The 21,022-nt window shown below is 39.9% G+C and overlaps 2 long non-coding RNA genes across 2 annotated transcripts; one reads left to right on the forward strand and one right to left on the reverse strand.

The window, feature by feature from the left end:
- The first annotated feature begins 18,827 nt into the window (after positions 1-18,827).
- Positions 18,828-19,816, forward strand: LOC131432601 (uncharacterized). The gene is made up of 2 exons (XR_009229906.1): positions 18,828-18,945; positions 19,004-19,816. It is a non-coding gene; the product is annotated as an uncharacterized LOC131432601 (long non-coding RNA).
- LOC131432600 (uncharacterized) lies at positions 19,793-20,744 on the reverse strand. The gene is made up of 2 exons (XR_009229905.1): positions 20,187-20,744; positions 19,793-20,128 (listed from the first exon to the last, which is right to left on the reverse strand). It is a non-coding gene; the product is annotated as an uncharacterized LOC131432600 (long non-coding RNA).
- Between the last annotated feature and the right edge of the window lie 278 nt (positions 20,745-21,022).

The following is a 21,022-nucleotide window of genomic DNA, read 5'->3' on the forward strand; positions in this document are numbered from 1 at the left end:
CTTTAGAGTAACATTGAACGAGCGTGTACAATCGCTACAATACACGCTCGTTCAATGTTACTCTAAAGTGAGTACAATTTCACTCACTTTCGTTAATAGTGGAACTACTCTATAGTGAGTGAAGCTTCTTTACTCACTTTTGAGTGAATACTGTAGTTGTCAAAATCTGAGTAACATTTACTCAGTGCTATAAATGGGAAAATTAGCTCGGGTGAGTAAATGTTAAACACTATCATTCGAATTATCTAAAGAATTCTTTATTATAATCGATACTGCGTGTAAAATAAAAAAATGCAACATTTTTTAAATATTTTCTCAATTCCCTCATTTACATTTTGTAGTTTTTTCATAGAAAGTTGAAAATGTTCTCTAAATTCCCTCACGTATCCTGGAACGAAGATTCCACAAATGTGGCAACGAAAAACTTCAATCATTATAAGGATTAGGAGGTACAATAATATTACCTTTTAATTTTCGATAGTATTAATTTACCTTGGCTCCAACCTGCTCCATTTTTTTTCAAATTTCCTTTCTTCAAAAATCATTGAACGTAAATTTTCACGCAACGTTTTCAAAGTCATGTGAGTAAAACTTGTTGTCAATTTAGAAACTGAGTAAAAGTTACTCAGTCTTGTACATCAATATTACTCACTTTTTGACATTTGCACTAAATAAACAAAAGTGAGTACAAATAGCTCACTTGAGAGTAACATTGAATGAGCGTGTACGTCTACACACCCAGAGTTGCCAATATTCCAGATTTATCTGGCAAATGCTATAGGATTTAATTACAAAGTTCGCTCAAGTAGAGTTTAACTTTACGTCTGTGCAGGGCTTTAAGTTCATATGCACAAAATCATAATGTACGGACAAGATACAAATGGAGCTTAGTTTTTCTCACATGAATGATACCAGATTTTGTCAGACTTTTTCGTCGGAAAAAATGCGGATTTTTTTAGCACTTGGCATTCCTGTAAAAAGCTGTAGCAGTCAAACCCAGTATTAAGAATATGGCGAAATTGGAATTGAACCCTCATGGTAGAGTTTTCGACAGCCTGCAAGCCTGGCAGCCTGCAATTTAAAATTTGAAGGTTTAACCAACCGGGAAACAACTTGGTAGCTCCAACCCACATTATCAGATCCGAATCGGCGAGAAATTTTCATTCGGAATTTCATGTGGAAATCATAATGAATTCCGAATCAATTCCAACTCCAGTGCAACAACCGATTCCGAATGAATTTCGCCTACAACCGGTTGATTCGGAAATCAGTCGGAATTTAGTGAGAAGATGCGGACTGAATTGTCAATTTGTCTTCTTCTTCTTCTTTCCCGATTTTGCACGTTTTCGTGCTGACTTTCAGTTTATTTTCAAATGAAAACATTACATAACTGATTACACACATTGAAATCTTCATGTTTTTCGGATATACAGAACTAGTAAATAACCAGTTCTTCTTAGAATTCCAACATAAACTGTTGAAATTCGCTGGAAATTAACAAAACGGCCTATCTTAGTCAGCATCATCCATTCCTCTAGCTGGAGTGTAATGAAATGGCTTAAGTCGCCTAAATTTTACACTAACACATTCATAAAATGAGCGAATATTCAATGACATTTATAATGTCACTGTCAATCAGGTTGATCGAGCAGCCAACTCAGGCGAAAATTCTAGCACTGAACCGATCGAGCACTGAAAAATCATGCAGTCGAGTAAGAATTCATTACGCATTCCGTCATTTCGATAATGTGGGAATTGTTCTCGAGCATAACAAAAATTTTGTTATCTAGGTCTGTCAGAATGATTCATTATATTTCAAGATGACGTTATTTTGATTTCAATGGAAACATATTTTATGTGCTAAAAACCATTCTCCAAAATCATTCATTCCAGAACAAACCCAAGTAACCATGTGCATTATATCACTGCACATTTACAACTCTAGTTTTACATTGTTAATGTATAATTACACTAATTCTACATACTTTAAAGCAATGTGCATTAAATTTGCATTCAAAATGTAACTGATCATAATTTTACATCAACCTTCCGCCGTGCTATATATCGACATTCAATGCTATATTTTGGAGCAACGAAACTTTAATAATAACTATAAGAGTAATAATCCTATAAGAGTCTAATAAACGCCCTTTTCTGCTTCATAATAGCATTGTAAAAACATGTGCAACTCCGCTGCATTTAATCAAATTTTACGTGAATTTTAAAAGCTGAATTAATGTAAAATTATAATGCGTCGTGGTTACTTGGGAAATCAGTTTCGTGGTGAAAACCCGTTATGATATATTTTCGAACAAATTAAAAAAAATCTACTGTGTACTATGTGAACACTAAAGTGACTAAATATATAATTAAATCATTAAAAAATAAACAAAAAAGCACATACTTTTAGTATAACAAACCGAACAATTCGGGTTGCACACACTGTTTAATAAGATCGCTATGCCTTGCCGTGAACGAAATTGAATAAGAAATAAAAAAAATAACGCTCTCGACCTTTTAACGATACAGGAGCAAACAAAAATCGAAAGAGAGTTCTAGAATAATGTTATATCAAGCAGCATTTTCATATATTTTCACGAATAAACAAAAAGCATTTTTCACATATTTGTGTACATAACTTTTTCAAAAGATTTACAATTCAAAATAATGACCCACGTAAACCAATCTGTGCTCTAAGGTTGTTCGCAACGCTGTTTTATTACGTATGGGTTGATCTATTTCAGATCGACGATTAAACCGACGACACGACCAGACACTCCAAAGAAAAATCAGTATTAAAAGTGTCTTTTTTTTTTATTCAATAGTATAATATATATTTTTAGGCACACTGCTTAAGCTCTAAGATGCCAAGGGTATTTCCTAATCTTAATTAACGACTAACTTAAAACTAGAATAGTATCATTAGATTATGTCGTCTAGAATTTTTGGAAAAAGCTTTTAGCTGGCGTTCGGCAGTGGTCGGTGAATTGAATATTGCATGACTTTCAGTTGGTGCTATCTATGGCCGCTTCCTTTCAGTTCGTGTGGGTCCGTGGGAAACACCCCCAGGCTACGAAGGCCCGGCGGGTGGCCCGCATGCTGGTCATCGACTGGAGCGTAGGACCGTAGGCGGTGATGGTGATGTTACGAAGAGATGAAAAAATAAAAAAAGTAAATATTGTGGAAACCGAGGTAAATAGGGGGTATGGAAACAAAATGTCTGAAAACTACAGAGATCTAATTAGTTGCCATCGAGATGGTGAAGAGACGGGGGAAGGGGGAACGAAAAGTTAGTGACAAAAAAAGATCTTGTTAGTTCCAATGAAGATGGTGGACAGGGACGGTGATCGAGAGAATCGGGCGGATGTTAGTGTCGAACCTGTAGGTGGAGATTATACTTTCTGAGCGAGGTATAACAGATTACACTTGGATATTAATGTGTTTGAGGTACTGGTATATAAGAAGCATATAAGAGATATCCCGACTAGCCAACACATCTCGGACCGGAACTTCAGGTGGTCTACCTCGGGCCCTTAGGGAGTCCTTTAATAAAGACCTGGCGTCACGATACTCCGTACACGTCCATACGACATGCTCGATGTCCTGATAACCGTCACCACAAGCGCAGAGACCGCTCTCCACGATTCCAATACGCCGGAGATGCGCGTTGAATGTGTAATGGTTTGACATGAGCCGAGACATCACACGAATGAAGTCACGACTCACGTTCATCCCCCTGAACCAAGGTTTCGTCGATACCCTAGGGATAATGGAATGCAGCCATCGTCCCAGTTCGCCATTGCTCCATGAAGTTTGCCAACTTTCGAGAGTTTTCTGACGAGAGATACTGAAAAATTCATTTAAGCAGATTGGTCTTTCGTAAATATCACCTTCTAATGCGCCCACCTTAGCCAATGAGTCTGCCTTTTCATTGCCCGGAATGGAACAATGCGAAGGGACCCAGACTAACGATATTAAATAAGACCGTTCAGATAAAGTTCGCAAGTGTTCCCGTATTTTCCCCAAGAAATATGGGGGATACTTTCCTGGCTTCACTGCGCGGAGAGCTTCTATTGAACTTAGACTGTCCGTGACAATGAAGTAATGGTCTTTGGGCAAGGTTTCAATGATCTCAAGGGTGTACTGAATAGCAGCTAATTCTGCGACGTAGACTGAAGCCGGATCACTGAGTTTGTACGAAGCGGTGATGTTCTGATTGAAGATTCCGAAGCCTGTGGACCTGTTGATGTTTGATCCGTCAGTGTAAAACATCTTTTCACAGTTGACTGTTCTGAATTTATTATAAAAAATATTTGGGGCCACTTGAGGGCGTACGTGATCCGGGATTCCACGAATTTCTTCTCTCATGGATGTGTCGAAAAACACAGTAGAATCAGAAGTATCCAAGAAATGAACACGGTTGAAAACAAACGAAGAAGGATTAATATTCTGAGCCATGTAATCAAAATACAAGGACATAAAACGGGTCTGAGAATTAAGCTCGATAAGCCTTTCGAAGTTTTCAATCACCATTGGATTCAAGATATCGCATCGGATTAGCAATCGATATGAGAGATCCCAGAATCGATTTTTCAACGGTAGGACGCCCGCGAGCACTTCGAGACTCATCGTATGAGTCGACTGCATGCAACCTAAGGCAATACGCAAACAACGATACTGAATTCTTTCCAGCTTGATGAAATGAGTGTTCGCCGCGGATCGGAAGCAAAAGCATCCGTATTCCATCACGGACAATATCGTTGTTTGGTATAACCTGATCAGGTCTCCTGGGTGGGCACCCCACCATGATCCGGTTATTGTACGAAGAAAATTGATTCTCTGTTGGCATTTTTGTTTCAGATACCTAATGTGACATCCCCAGGTGCCTTTGGAGTCGAACCAGACCCCGAGATATTTAAATGTGAAGACCTGAGCTATGGTTTCACCCCCTAGTTGAAGCTGTAATTGTGCTGGTTCTCGCTTTCTTGAAAATACGACTAGCTCAGTTTTCTCCGTAGAGAACTCGATACCCATTTGAAGAGCCCACGTCGACAAGTTGTCGAGGGTATCTTGTAATGGTCCTTGGAGATCGGCAGCTTTGGGTCCTATAATGGACACAACGCTGTCGTCGGCAAGTTGTCTTAGCGTGCAAGATGTGTTGATACATTCATCAATGTTGTTTACGTAAAAATGGTATAAAAGGGGGCTTAAGCATGAGCCCTGAGGAAGACCCATGTAACTGAATCGTATTGTCGACAAATCACCATGTGCAAAATACATGTGTTTCTCGGACAATAGATTATATAAAAAGGTGTTCAAAACCGGCGAAAGACCATGCTGGTGCAGCTTCTTAGATAGGATATTTATAGAAACTGAATCAAAAGCCCCCTTGATATCTAGAAATACTGATGCCATTTGTTCTTTACGAGCAAATGCCATTTGAATTTCGGTTGAGAGCAACGCAAGACAATCGTTCGTTCCTTTACCCCTGCGGAAGCCGAATTGTGTATCTGAAAGTAAACCATTAGTCTCGACCCAATTGTCTAGATCGAAGAGAATCATTTTTTCGAACAACTTCCGGATACAGGAAAGCATAGCAATCGGCCGATACGAATTGTGATCGGAAGCTGGTTTCCCAGGTTTTTGAATGGCGATAACTCTCACTTGTCTCCAGTCGTGTGGAACAATATTACCCTCGAGGAACTTGTTAAATAAATTCAGCAAGCGCCTTTTGGCAGAGTCAGGAAGATTTTTCAACAAGTTGAATTTAATTCTGTCTAACCCCGGGGCTTTATTGTTACACGACAAGAGCGCAAGTGAGAACTCTACCATCGAAAACGGTGTTTCGTTTGTATTCGAAGTCGCGGCGCGGGATATCTTCTGTTCCGGAACAGAATCAGGACATACTTTTTTAGCGAAATCGAATATCCAGCGGTTAGAATATTCCTCGCTTTCGTTCGTTGTGTTTTGGTTGCGCATTCGTCGGGCTGTGTTCCAAAGAGTGCTCATCGATGTTTCTTTTGTTAATCCGTCAACAAACCGTCGCCAGTAACCTAGTTTCTTTGCTTTAACTAAGTTCTTCATTTGCTTATCTAGTGCTGCGTAATTTCTATAATTATCAAGTGTTCCATATTTTCTGAACTTTTTGAATGCTAAAGATCTTTCCGCGTTCAGTGATGAGCACTCTTTGTCCCACCACGGGTTGGGAGGACGAATGTTGGTATTCGCGCCGGGTACACGTTTCGTCTGAGCTTGAATCGCAGTGTCGAGAATCAAGCCAGCCATAAACGTATACTCTTCCTCCGGAGGAAGTTCTTGTGTTGTTTCTAGTTTCTCAGATATCGATATTGCGTAGCATTTCCAATCAATATTTCGTGTGAGGTCATACAAAACATTGATTGTATCCGATGGTCTTAATCCGCTGGCGATTGAAATTACGATAGGCAGATGATCGCTACCGTGGGGATCAGGGATTACCTTCCACGTGCAATCCAACCGTAGCGATGTCGAGCAAAGGGATAAGTCCAGCGCACTTGGTCTTGCTGGTGGTGCGGGAATTCGTGTCATTTCTCCCGTATTCAAGATTGTCATATTGAAGTTGTCGCAAATATCATGGATCATAGCTGATCTGTTATCATCATGAAGACAACCCCATCCCGTACCGTGAGAGTTAAAGTCTCCTAGAACTAACGTCGGTGCGGGAAGAAGTTGCATGATACTGCTGAGCCAGTGGTACCCAACTGAGGCTCTAGGGGGAATATAGATGGAAGCAATACAAAGGTCCTTGCCTTTAATTGTGACATGACATGCGACAACTTCAATACCTGATATCGAGGGGAGGTTAATTCGAAAGAAGGAATAGCACTTTTTTATCCCCAAAAGTACTCCTCCGTAGGGATTATCTCGATCCAGGCGAATAATGTTAAAATCGTGGAAGTTTAGTGATACATCAGAAGTTAACCAAGTTTCGCACAATGCAAATGCGTCACATTTCAGATTATTTACTAAGTATTTAAAAGGATCTATTTTCGGGATGATACTTCTACAGTTCCACTGTAAAACAGTGATCGAATCCTTGACCTCGTTCGAAAAATTAGCCATCGAAGGAAACGATTGCTGAGAGGAGGGGCCATTTTGCAGTCAGCTGCATCAAAAACATTTTAACTTTTGGCAGGAAAGTCATCAAAATACCTTTTAGGGGGTCAGAAATGTTGAAGACGGAAAATATAAAGTCCACAATGTCACTGAATTTTACAAGTCCAGCACTTGATGTGTTTTCTGGTTCCTTGGGGACTTTCGGGGTTTTGGGTGTCCCCGGAAGTGTTTGATATTCTTTCTCCGATTTCAAGTCTCCGGAACTAGGAGCTTTTGGCTTCTTCTTTTCGTTTTTTTTACCAACACTTCCTTCTGCTGTTACTTTTGGAGGGCCTTCAAGAGATATCTTCGAACCCTTTCTAGGGAGTTTAGGAGATGATATATTTTTCGTCTTCCTAAAACTACGAGGGACAGTTGAAGATGTACCTTCTTGAGGATCGTCAGAGTCGCAATCGTCCGCAGACAAACAGGTGTAGGGGTTCTGTTCAGGTGGTGTGGCGATTTTCAGCATTTCTGCGAACGAGCGGTTTGATCGTTGCTTGAGAGATCGTTTCAAATGATCTCCACGCAATTTATACGCAGAACATGCTGTGAGGTCATGCGGGGCCGCTACACAGTAAAGACACTTTTCAATGTCTCTGTCGCAAACGCCATCCGCATGACTCTCTCCACACTTCGAGCAGCGGGGCCGATTTCCACAATGGGAAGCTGTGTGTCTTAGTTGTTGACAACTAGTGCAATTCATTACCCGTGGTACGAAAAGTCGTACAGGTAGACGAACCCTGTCCAGGAGAACGAATTTCGGCAAAGCCGAGCCGGAGAAGGTCACCCGGTACGAGTCCGAGTGGGGATAAGACTTTGTCCCATCCGCGGCGATCGATACTGAATGCAAACGTTTGCAGTCCAGTATCTTGACATTCTTAAGCAAGGGATCTTTAAAACATCCGACCCCATGTTTGAGAATGTCCTCGCATGTCAGACTGGGATCCGTGATCACTCCGTCTATCTCGACTTCGCGAGCTGGTATATAAACGCGGTAGTCCCGCGTAAAGTGATCGTTTCGAGCGATCTCATTAGCATGTTTCAGACTGGTCAACGAGACCCTGAGCTTATCGGGACGAATTTTTGAGATAAATTTCAATGTTGGATATTTCGACGTCAAGTCATTAGATATTTTCAAAATATTAAGCGGTTTATTCTTCTCTTTGGTCCGAAAATAAACCACATAAAGGCCGGCCGAGGGTGAAGGCTCTTCGGGATACTGTTTAACCCGGTGAGTCTTACTATTTGGAGCAGATTTAGAATCTGTTTCCATTTTATCTTCGGGGGGCAGGGTAGAATTTAATGGACTTGCCATAGCGCGGTTGAGGTTCCGCGCAAATTATAGGGGGAGTCAAAATATAAGACGATAAAGGGACACGAAGGAAAAAAAAAATAATACTTAGCTAATGATCCGTAGCAACTCGGCCGCTGAGGCCAAGCGTTAGTTACAACGGCCTCTGAGAATTAATATGCACACAGCACCGGTTCACGGCACCACACTAAACGTCCGTTCACTGTTCGTATTGTTTTAACACAATAGCACCCGGCATTGTCTAACTGTATTTATTGTTTATACTGTATTGATCTACTGCACAAGCTCGCGAATACAAAAGATTTGATAGCAAATGATCTTGAAACGGATTAGAATGGATTAACGCACAGCTGCTCTAATGCAAACTACCATCCGATCGATACGACGGTCACGAAAGGAATGATATTAAAAGTGTCTGTTAACAATTCACCTTCAGTTACCATAAATTGAGCAACCCCCTGGTTATGATAAAAATAATCTTCTGGAGCAACACTGCTCTGGTTGCTACGAGCTTGTTACCAAGGCTCTTCAAAAGTTCAAATAAACATAAACAACTTAAACAAGTAACGAGAAGAATTTTTCAATTTTCATTCAAATTCAACCGACTGCTTCCTCTATTGAGGAAGATTCAAATTCGATAGGGATCGTCATCCAGTTGGATAACTCAACAAATTAGCAGTTTCGATCCCATCGGTGACTATAGTGATATTCCATTAACGGACCTTTCGGGGACGTGCGTTACATCCGAAAAACCAGAATCCGGTACTTCAATTACCCGAAGGTAAAAGCTTCAAACATCAAAGTTAACCAAGTTTCGCACAATGCAAATGCGTCACATTTCAGATTATTTACTAAGTATTTAAAAGGATCTATTTTCGGGATGATACTTCTACAGTTCCACTGTAAAACAGTGATCGAATCCTTGACCTCGTTCGAAAAATTAGCCATCGAAGGAAACGATTGCTGAGAGGAGGGGCCATTTTGCAGTCAGCTGCATCAAAAACATTTTAACTTTTGGCAGGAAAGTCATCAAAATACCTTTTAGGGGGTCAGAAATGTTGAAGACGGAAAATATAAAGTCCACAATGTCACTGAATTTTACAAGTCCAGCACTTGATGTGTTTTCTGGTTCCTTGGGGACTTTCGGGGTTTTGGGTGTCCCCGGAAGTGTTTGATATTCTTTCTCCGATTTCAAGTCTCCGGAACTAGGAGCTTTTGGCTTCTTCTTTTCGTTTTTTTTACCAACACTTCCTTCTGCTGTTACTTTTGGAGGGCCTTCAAGAGATATCTTCGAACCCTTTCTAGGGAGTTTAGGAGATGATATATTTTTCGTCTTCCTAAAACTACGAGGGACAGTTGAAGATGTACCTTCTTGAGGATCGTCAGAGTCGCAATCGTCCGCAGACAAACAGGTGTAGGGGTTCTGTTCAGGTGGTGTGGCGATTTTCAGCATTTCTGCGAACGAGCGGTTTGATCGTTGCTTGAGAGATCGTTTCAAATGATCTCCACGCAATTTATACGCAGAACATGCTGTGAGGTCATGCGGGGCCGCTACACAGTAAAGACACTTTTCAATGTCTCTGTCGCAAACGCCATCCGCATGACTCTCTCCACACTTCGAGCAGCGGGGCCGATTTCCACAATGGGAAGCTGTGTGTCTTAGTTGTTGACAACTAGTGCAATTCATTACCCGTGGTACGAAAAGTCGTACAGGTAGACGAACCCTGTCCAGGAGAACGAATTTCGGCAAAGCCGAGCCGGAGAAGGTCACCCGGTACGAGTCCGAGTGGGGATAAGACTTTGTCCCATCCGCGGCGATCGATACTGAATGCAAACGTTTGCAGTCCAGTATCTTGACATTCTTAAGCAAGGGATCTTTAAAACATCCGACCCCATGTTTGAGAATGTCCTCGCATGTCAGACTGGGATCCGTGATCACTCCGTCTATCTCGACTTCGCGAGCTGGTATATAAACGCGGTAGTCCCGCGTAAAGTGATCGTTTCGAGCGATCTCATTAGCATGTTTCAGACTGGTCAACGAGACCCTGAGCTTATCGGGACGAATTTTTGAGATAAATTTCAATGTTGGATATTTCGACGTCAAGTCATTAGATATTTTCAAAATATTAAGCGGTTTATTCTTCTCTTTGGTCCGAAAATAAACCACATAAAGGCCGGCCGAGGGTGAAGGCTCTTCGGGATACTGTTTAACCCGGTGAGTCTTACTATTTGGAGCAGATTTAGAATCTGTTTCCATTTTATCTTCGGGGGGCAGGGTAGAATTTAATGGACTTGCCATAGCGCGGTTGAGGTTCCGCGCAAATTATAGGGGGAGTCAAAATATAAGACGATAAAGGGACACGAAGGAAAAAAATATAATACTTAGCTAATGATCCGTAGCAACTCGGCCGCTGAGGCCAAGCGTTAGTTACAACGGCCTCTGAGAATTAATATGCACACAGCACCGGTTCACGGCACCACACTAAACGTCCGTTCACTGTTCGTATTGTTTTAACACAATAGCACCCGGCATTGTCTAACTGTATTTATTGTTTATACTGTATTGATCTACTGCACAAGCTCGCGAATACAAAAGATTTGATAGCAAATGATCTTGAAACGGATTAGAATGGATTAACGCACAGCTGCTCTAATGCAAACTACCATCCGATCGATACGACGGTCACGAAAGGAATGATATTAAAAGTGTCTGTTAACAATTCACCTTCAGTTACCATAAATTGAGCAACCCCCTGGTTATGATAAAAATAATCTTCTGGAGCAACACTGCTCTGGTTGCTACGAGCTTGTTACCAAGGCTCTTCAAAAGTTCAAATAAACATAAACAACTTAAACAAGTAACGAGAAGAATTTTTCAATTTTCATTCAAATTCAACCGACTGCTTCCTCTATTGAGGAAGATTCAAATTCGATAGGGATCGTCATCCAGTTGGATAACTCAACAACTTAGCAGTTTCGATCCCATCGGTGACTATAGTGATATTCCATTAACGGACCTTTCGGGGACGTGCGTTACATCCGAAAAACCAGAATCCGGTACTTCAATTACCCGAAGGTAAAAGCTTCAAACATCAACATTATTCAAACGTATAATTTCTTTTTAAAACTTTCTAGGCAACTTCAGATGAATCTCGGATTTTAAAGTAATCCAAATTATCTGGTTTGCGTTATTTTTTTTCGCAAAATAAGCTTTAAAGGATCAATTAAAAAGATGGCAAAATTAAATACTGATTGTTGCTCTTCAAGAATTTCCGCATATCAGTTCGAAATGGATATTCGTCTAATACCGATTTTTCATATGAGACGAGAGCTTTTCTCTTGACAACATGATATCACATTTAAATAATATTGGATGAAGATTAATGATATAAATTAAGATATTGAATTAAAATACTGTTATTACTGTTATTATTATAAATGTTTCATACAAAATTGTTTTTGATAAAACCAACAAATATGTGCAGTAATTGAGATATGGACACAAACTCCTTAACAATAAATTTTCTGGAACGGTTCTTTAATAAACGGAAGATGATTATCAGACATACAATAACGATCTGTAAATTATTTTTCATGCAATGTATTTTTTTAATACATATATTCACTCTGATTTCTGATTCGATCAAAATACTGGCTCGTGGTGAATGTATGTATTAGAAGAATTCCACATTTCATGAAACATCATTGTGGTGACCACCCGGCACTACAGCCCTGAATGAACAGCTGCTGGCTCAGCGTTCAGAGTTGAAGACAAATAGAGTTTACAGTTGACTGTTGAATCACAGACTAACAGACATGACAGTATGAGTAAATTCTTATAAAAATAATTTTTCGTGATGCACTAGTTCCACCTATATTGTACTGCGCGAACTATTTACTATCGGTACACCCCTTGTGTTACGTAAAAGTTGTTTTACTAGTTGGTTTCCCCTCGTTTGTCAACACCGATCAGCTGCTTGCAGGGATGCCTGATTTCATCAAATTTTTGAAAATGAATCGTCACAATAAATTTTTTGATTACGTTGATAATTAGAGTGCCTATAACCAGAGTGACGACATCTCATCCGTAATGCTGGCAACAATTAAAAACATTCCATTAGCTTTACATTGAATTGACAGGTCGTTTGCTCGTTTGGAACTGGTAGCTGTCATTCCAAACGAACAGCTGTCGCCACTCTGATTATAGTAACTCTATTGATAATATATTTAACTTTTTCGCGATGTTGGAAGGTAACCATTTATTTGACTCAACGTTGTTCATCTAGACTATTTTTTATTGTGTTGGTAGTTTTCACCCGAAATTAAGTGACGGCAGACCAGAAGCAAGTAAATATTGTAACAAAACGGGTTCGATTTTGTATTGCGTTGGAGGATGAGAAGTAGGCATAATTCTGTATATAGTTTTGGCAATATGTATTAAATTTGTATCCTGCATGAAATTCGCATGGACGTATACAAATCAATACATTACAGGTAATTCTGCATGAATGGCAACTCTGTTGGTAAATGAAAAAAAAAACACAGTATAGATGGCAGACAGGATGTTTTTGATAGGGCAACGTGGCGCCATCATGACACATGTGAGTACTGTCCCAAATAAAGGAATATTCGAAATGACCGTTAAAATGATTGAAGAATCTAATTTGAGTGTCCTGTCTGTTAGTCTGTGGTTGAATCATACACCTCGTATAGTTTCTAGTAGAAAATATCACCTCCCTACCGGCTAGTATCAGTCATAACAGTGGCGACGAGGAAAAATAGTTTTTTTTCGCGTTAAAAAGTGATTTCAGCAGTGTTTATTTCTGGTGTTAAGTTTACCAGAGGCCGTTTACGGTTACTGTTAGTGTTTTTTTCCGGCATCCGGTAGAGTGAAAGTCCCGCAAGCAAAAGCGGTAGAAAAACTGTTTAACCCGCCAAGTGTTTCAACGGTGGAAGAAGTTTTAGTTTATCCCGTTGTTGGTGGCTTGGTTTTGTGAGGTGTTTTAGCGGAAGGATAACCCGCTAGTTTTACTGACAGTTTCTGTTTGGATTTCAAACATCCAACTCCAGAAGGAAGGAAGGAAGAAAGACCCGTGTATTTCTATACATCTACTTTGTTTTGGTTTGTTTGCCGTAGGTTTGGTCCATGATCACTATGCCGTTGGTGAATTAAATAGAACCGTTTATTCCCGGCACGATCCCGTTCGCGCAGTTTTTGGAGCAGTTAGATTGGGTGTTTGCGCATCATAAAGTGACAAGTCCGGAGGAACAAAAAGTGTCGTTTTTGGCTACTTGTAGTAGAGAAGTTTATAGTGAGCTGAAGCTTCTTTTTCCCGGAAAGGATTTAAAGACCGTGTCTTTCAAAGAGATTACGGATGCTCTGAAGAAGCGATACGATAAGACTGAAAGTGATTTGATCCAGCGGTACAAGTTTTACCAACGTGTCCAAGGTCCGAATGAAAGTGCAGAGGATTTTATTCTTGCTGTCAAGCTCCAGGCAGAAATGTGTGATTTCGGAGAGTTTAAGGACATGGCCATTCGTGATAAACTGGTTTGTGGTATCAGCAACAAGGAATTGCAGCAGCGTTTGTTTGATGAGGAGGATTTAACTCTGGCCAAAGCGGAGAAGCTCATTGTGAACAGAGTTAGCAGGAGCAAGAGCTAAGTTGATCTCTGTTGATTCGACTCGTGTTAGCGTTTTGAACAGACTTGGGAAGCGTGACAGTCGTGTAGTTTCTCGAGATCGCTCACGAGGAAGGAGTCGAGAACCAAGCAGAAGGAGAAGTCGAAGCCGTTCAGTTTCTTTTGATCGCAGGAATCGTTCTTCATCCAGGACTCAAAGTTTGTTTTGCAACTTCTGTCGTAGAAAAGGTCATGTACGTCGTTTTTGTTATGACCTGAAGAACAAAGCAAAAAAAGTAAAGTTTGTCGATTCTCCAGCAGAAAAGCCCAAAATGACTGAGTATCAGAAAAGTTTAAGACGTCGTTTGAATCGTTCCGTTTCGGATGATGAAATGGACTGTTTGTTGATTTCTTCAGTCAACAGAATCAACGAACCGTGTTTCCGTAACGTTTACGTTGACGGCTTGCGGTTAAAAATGGAAGTCGATTGTGGCGCTGCAGTTTCCGTCATCAGTTTTGAGATGTACGAGGGAGATTTCGATCATATTCCATTGCAAAAATGCGACAAGAAGTTAGCAGTGATCAATGGGAGTCGTTTAAAGGTTGAAGGACAGATTCAAGTTTATGTCGAGTTTAATAATCAGAAAAAGGATGTTTATCTGATTGTTTTGCGAAGCGACAATTGTTTCACGCCTTTGCTTGGTCGAGATTGGCTGGATTTGTTTGTTCCTGATTGGAGAAGAGCGTTTGGAAGCAACATCAATCAACTGGCAATTTCGACAGACCAGACCGTTGCTGAGATACAGAGTAAGTTTGCCAATATTTTTGATAAATCTTTATCTACGCCAATAAAAGGGTTTGAGGCTGATCTAGTATTAAAAGATCACACACCGGTGTTTAAGCGTGCTTATGACGTTCCATTCAGATTAAAAGATAAAGTTTTAGAACATTTAAGTAGTTTAGAAAAAGATGGCGTCATAACACCAATAGATGCAAGTGAATGGGCATCTCCGGTGATAGTTGTGGTGAAAAAAGACAATGGTATTAGGATGGTCATTGATTGTAAAGTTTCAATCAACAAAGTTTTGATCCCTAATACATATCCGTTACCATTAACTCAGGATTTGTTTGCCTCGTTGGCTGGCGCTAAAGTTTTCTGTTCTCTTGATCTGGCTGGCGCGTATACACAGTTATTATTATCTAAAAAGTCTAGGAAAATAATGGTGATAAATACAATCAAAGGTTTGTTTACGTATAATCGTTTGCCACAAGGTGCTTCTTCTAGTGCAGCTATATTCCAACGGATCATGGATCAAATTTTGAAAAATATCGACGGAGTTTACGTTTACTTAGATGATGTTTTGATAGCAGGCAAGGACAAAGAAGACTGTGCGCGAAGGCTTAATGTGGTTTTAGAACGTTTGTCTAAAGCCAACATAAAAGTCAATTTGCAGAAATGCAAGTAGTTTGTTTCGAGTTTGCCGTTTCTAGGACATGTTTTGAGCGACAGAGGATTGTTGCCTAGTCCAGAAAAGGTCGAGACTATTCGGAGTGCTAGTATTCCGAATAACGTCTCTGAGCTTAAGGCATTTTTGGGTTTAGTAAATTACTATGGTAAATTTCTACCCAATTTGTCCGCACGCCTTAGCTGTCTGTATCGTTTATTAAAGAAAGACGTTAAGTTTGTCTGGAATGCTGAGTGTAGTCGAGTTTTTGAAAGCTGTAAGCAAGCGTTGTTGAGCTCAAAGCTTTTAGAGTTTTCTGATCCGAATAAGCCTGTTGTCGTTGTAACAGATGCTTGTAGTTATGGGTTAGGTGGAGTAATAGCACATCAAATCAATGGAGAAGAGAGGCCCATTAGTTTCACCTCTTTCAGTTTAACGAATGCACAAAAATCCTACCCAATTTTGCACTTAGAAGCTTTAGCAGTTGTGAGCACCATTAAGAAGTTCCACAAATTCTTGTTTGGAAAGAAGTTTACTGTGTATACTGATCATAAGCCGTTGATTGGCATTTTCGGTAAAGAAGGCAAGAATACTTTGTTTGTGACGCGTTTACAAAGATATGTACTTGAACTGAGTATTTACGATTTCGACATTGTTTATAGACCGTCAACAAAAATGGGCAATGCAGATTTTTGCTCAAGGTTTCCTTTGCCAGAAAATGTACCAGTTTCTTTACAAAGAGAGTTTATCAAGAGTTTAAATGTTTCGAATGAGTTTCCGATAGATCATGCTTTGATTGCAATTGAGACAAAGAAAGACAAGTTTTTGCAACAAATAGTTTATTACATGAAGCATGGTTGGCCGCAGAAGTTGGATCGAATGTTTTTGGATGTTTATGCACAGCACCAAGATTTAGAACAAGTAGAAGAATGTTTACTGTATCAGGATCGTGTCATAATACCTGCAAGTTTACAAAAGCAGATCCTGAAATTGTTGCATAAAAGCCATTCCGGAATAACCAAGATTAAGCAAATGGCAAGAAGGACAGTTTATTGGTACGGCATGAATAGTGACATTGAAAGTTTCGTCAAATCATGCAGAGTGTGTTGCCAAATGAATGTTGTTCCGAAGCAAGCTCCGTACTCTAACTGGATTCCAACAACAAAACCGTTTACCCGCATTCATGCGGACTTCTTTCATTTCGACAAGAAAGTTTTCCTGGTCATTGTTGACAGTTTCTCAAAATGGCTCGAGGTTGAGTACATGAAGTTTAGTACTGATGCCAGGAGTGTCAAGTCGAAGTTTATCAGCGTTTTTGCAAGGTTTGGGTTACCGGACGTAGTAGTTACGGACGGCGGACCACCGTTTAATTCCAAAGAATTTATTGATTTTTTACAGAAACACAACATAAAGGCGATGAAGAGTCCACCGTATAATCCATCGAGCAATGGGCAAGCAGAACGTATGGTAAGATTGGTGAAAGATGGTTTAAAGAAGTTTTTGTTGGATCCGGAAATGGCAAGTTTAAGTACAGATGATTTGGTTTCGTACTTTTTGTTTAGCTATAGGAATACATGTTTGGAAGATGGTCGTTCGTTTCCTTCCGAGAGGCTGTTTAGTTTTAAGCCCAAGACGTTGTTGGATATAATCCATCCTAGAAATAGTTTTAGGAATCATTTGACGAAGCGTGAAGTTGTGGATGTACCTGTAAATAACAAACATACCAAAGATAAACACCGATTTCGTGACTGGATTGACTCTTTGCGCCCAGGAGAATTAATTTATTTTAAATATTTTAGACCTACCGATATTCGACGATGGCTTGAAGCCAAGTTTCTAAGACGTGTTTCTTTAAATACATTTCAGGTTTCCGTTGGAGGTCGGGTGTATCTGGCGCACCGCAATCAACTCAAGGTGTTTGGCACTAACTAGAAAAGGTGTGGTTTGATTTTTGCGAGGGGAAAGGAGAGCAGTCCAGCACGTAAACGAAGTAGGGAAGACGATAACGACGAGAGCTTTGACGACGATGCTAGCGACTTTCTCGGTTTCGCAGCGGATTCGTTTATTTACCGAGACACACCTGACGATCAACCAATGGTTTGTGATTCGGATGGTGGTGGTTCGGGTAGCAGTAGTTTACCGCTTGAGGAGGTTGATCCTCAAGAAGGCACGTCTACGCGGCAGTGGTCGCGATCGAAACAAACGAGTTCGGCGGAAAGTTCGAGTCATCAGTCCGTCAGTTTACGTCGTTCGAGGAGATCGAAGCGTCCTCGGAAAGATCCCGATTTTGTGTTTTATTGATACTTTTAAAACTTAGTTTAAATAAGTTTCCACGGCAGTGAAGTTTGGCCGTTTTGGAAGTTTAGTTTGCGGCAGTTTAGTTTTGCCGTTTTTGAATTTTATGGCAGTGAAGTTTCGCCATTTTCGTTTATATGTGTTTGAACTGAAGGGGGAAGAACTGTGGTGACCACCCGGCACTACAGCCCTGAATGAACAGCTGCTGGCTCAGCGTTCAGACCCACATTATCAGATCCGAATGAATTCCGAATGGATTCCGAATCAATTCCGAATCGGCGAGAAATTTTCATTCGGAATTTCATGTGGAAATCATAATGGATTCCGAATCAATTCCAACTCCAGTGCAACAACCGATTCCGAATGAACCGGTTCGCCTACAACCGGTTGATTCGGAAATCATTCGGAATTGAGTGAGAAGATGCGGACTGAATTGTCAATTCGTCTTCTTCTTCTTCTTTCCTGATTTTGCACGTTTTCGTGCTGATTTTCAGTTTATTTTTAAACGAAAACATATAACTGAATATACAAGTTTAAATCTTCATGTTTTTCGGATATACAGAACTAGTAAATAACCAGTTCTTCTTAGAATCCCAACATAAACTATTGAAATTCGCTGGAAATTAATAAAACGGCCTACCTTAGTCAGCATCATCCATTCCTCTAGCTGGAGTGTAGTGAAATGGCTTAAGTCGCATAAATTTCACACTAACACATTCATAAAATGAGCGAATATTCAATGACATTTAAAATGTCACTGTCAATCAGGTTGATCGAGCAGTCAACTCAGGCGAAAATTCTAGCACTGAACCGATCGAGCACTAAAAAATCATGCAGTCGAGTAAGATTTCATTGCTCATTCCGTCATTTCGATAATGTGGGGAGTTGAAGACAAATAGAGTTTACAGTTGACTGTTAAATCGACGACACGACCAGGCACTCTAAAGAAAAATCGGCTTGAAAAATGTCCGGTAATGATTTACCATCAGTTACCAAAAATTGAGCGATCCCTCGTATTTGATAAAAATTATCTTATCGAGCAACACTGTTTAGTTGCTACGAGCTAGTTTCCAAGGAGTCCCAATACAAATAAACAAATAGTATGCCACCGGAATAAACGGGGGTTTGCTGCAGGTAAATAATTCAATGAATTATACTAGCGAAAAATCGGACCTGGCTCACTTTCTTTCAGAGCAAAGTCGGTGTCCAATCTCTGCAAATTCACGGAAAATCTTATCAATAAAGACTTCATCCAGAAAAAATGTCGAATATGACCTCCAGCCTTAGATGGCTGACATGAACGACATCACTAGCTTGGAACATTTCCGCCGAAAAAGGAAACATTACCGCCTGATAGATTTGGTGTGTTAATCAAACATTTCTATGTCGTTGGCTGATTCGATGGAGTAAAGTAGAAGGTCGGTTTCAGGTTTCCCATTGCTAAAAAAATTACCAAACGGATTCAAATAGTTGACACAGTCGGAAAATTCCGATGCAATGAGATATTGTAAGCTAAATGGCGTAATGGAAAACCGACCGACTTTCTCAAGGGTTTAATACACTTATCTTGAAAATCAGATACATAATCCACATATCGGTACTAACATGTGATCAGGGCATATCATGCAATATGCCCTTTCGAAAGTTACGAAAAATAATGCTCATTACTCAAGTTTTAAACATAAAATTCAAGCATATTGCGCACAATTAGATTGGACTTCTATCGACGTCCAAGGTTGTAGAGCCGAGCAATGAGCATTATATTTTGTAACATTCGCAAGGGCCTATCGTGCGATATGCCCTAATCACATTTTACTACCGATATGCTAAGGACGTTTTGTTTATCACTGTCCTCTGGATTATCACACTCATTTTCGATACACCTGACAAACCAACGTTCGCGTCATATCTTTTGACTAATGCACTGAAAAGTTAATGATAACCTAATGATTTTAACTCGGATTTTTATTACTACAAGAAATAAAATGTTGAACTGATTTCATTAGGGATGCTTTATTTTTTATACAACATTGATCACATGAATAATTTCCTACCGCTCCGACGAGATCCGAATCCGACTCGATGCCATTTGCCTAAAATCATTATCAGTTCTTGAATGCTGCTGAATTGGTGCTGGCATTTCCAGTTCGCTTTCTGGAACAATTTACTACCTTACCCCCGAAAAATCAATACGTCGTTATTCATAATAAGGGCGAATAGTTCCACATCGTAAACAAAGCTCAATTTCTTGTAATAATACTAGGAACTTGCAGCTCAGCTTGGCAGATACTTGTTGCTCGGCTTTGCAACGGGCATCCTGCAAAATAAAGGATTTGAAAAATCTTTCGTTTGCGAATATTTTAGAAATACCTTACCTGAAACTTTTCTGACGAAGTCATTTTTCTAGTAAACACAGTCACGCTTTGATTCCTTTTAAGACTATTTTTATTTACCAACAAAATAACAGTGGTAACTAAAGTAACTGTTATTCTAAATCAACAACTTTTGCCTTTGTTGCCAGTTTGAATAATTTTTCGTACAATTTAGTTTTGACATTTTGAGTTACTGAGGGGTAGTTAAATTTGCGATACAGTTTCGATAGGCGAGTGGCAGGTCGTGTCGTCGGTTGAATCATACACCTCGTATAGTTTCTAGTAGAAAATATCACCTCCCTACCGGCTAGTATCGGTCATAACAATCATGAGCAGATCGATATTTACACAATCTTCTCATTTTATTGGTTTACATACAGAAAAAACCGTGTTTTTTCTCACAAATTGTATTCTACAAATTTATACGAAATTTATTTGTTTTTATTACCGAAACCGGTAGCCACGGTGAAGGTAACTGTTATTCGAAAACAACAGTTTAGTCTTGGTTGCCAGTAACATATATTTTTCGAACGACTTCATTTTGACATTACGAGTTACTGAGGGGTAGAGTGACTATAATCAGAGTGGCGACAGCTGTTCGTTTGGAATGACAGCTCCCAGTTCCAAACGAGCAAACGACCTGTCAATTCAATGTAAAGCTAATAGAAGACAAACACGTGAAAAGGTCCTAAGTGCAAATGACAGTTTCTCTTTGTTTACTTTCTCTTTCGAGTATAACGGTCCAATCAGCAATCTTTCCATCTAACACTTCACATAGGATTATAGCAAAAACCATCAACTTTCGATATGCACTGTAGAATTTGTTGGAAATTACTGGA

This window comes from Malaya genurostris, chromosome 2 (assembly GCF_030247185.1).
Source record: "Malaya genurostris strain Urasoe2022 chromosome 2, Malgen_1.1, whole genome shotgun sequence".
Lineage (NCBI taxonomy): Eukaryota > Metazoa > Arthropoda > Insecta > Diptera > Culicidae > Malaya > Malaya genurostris.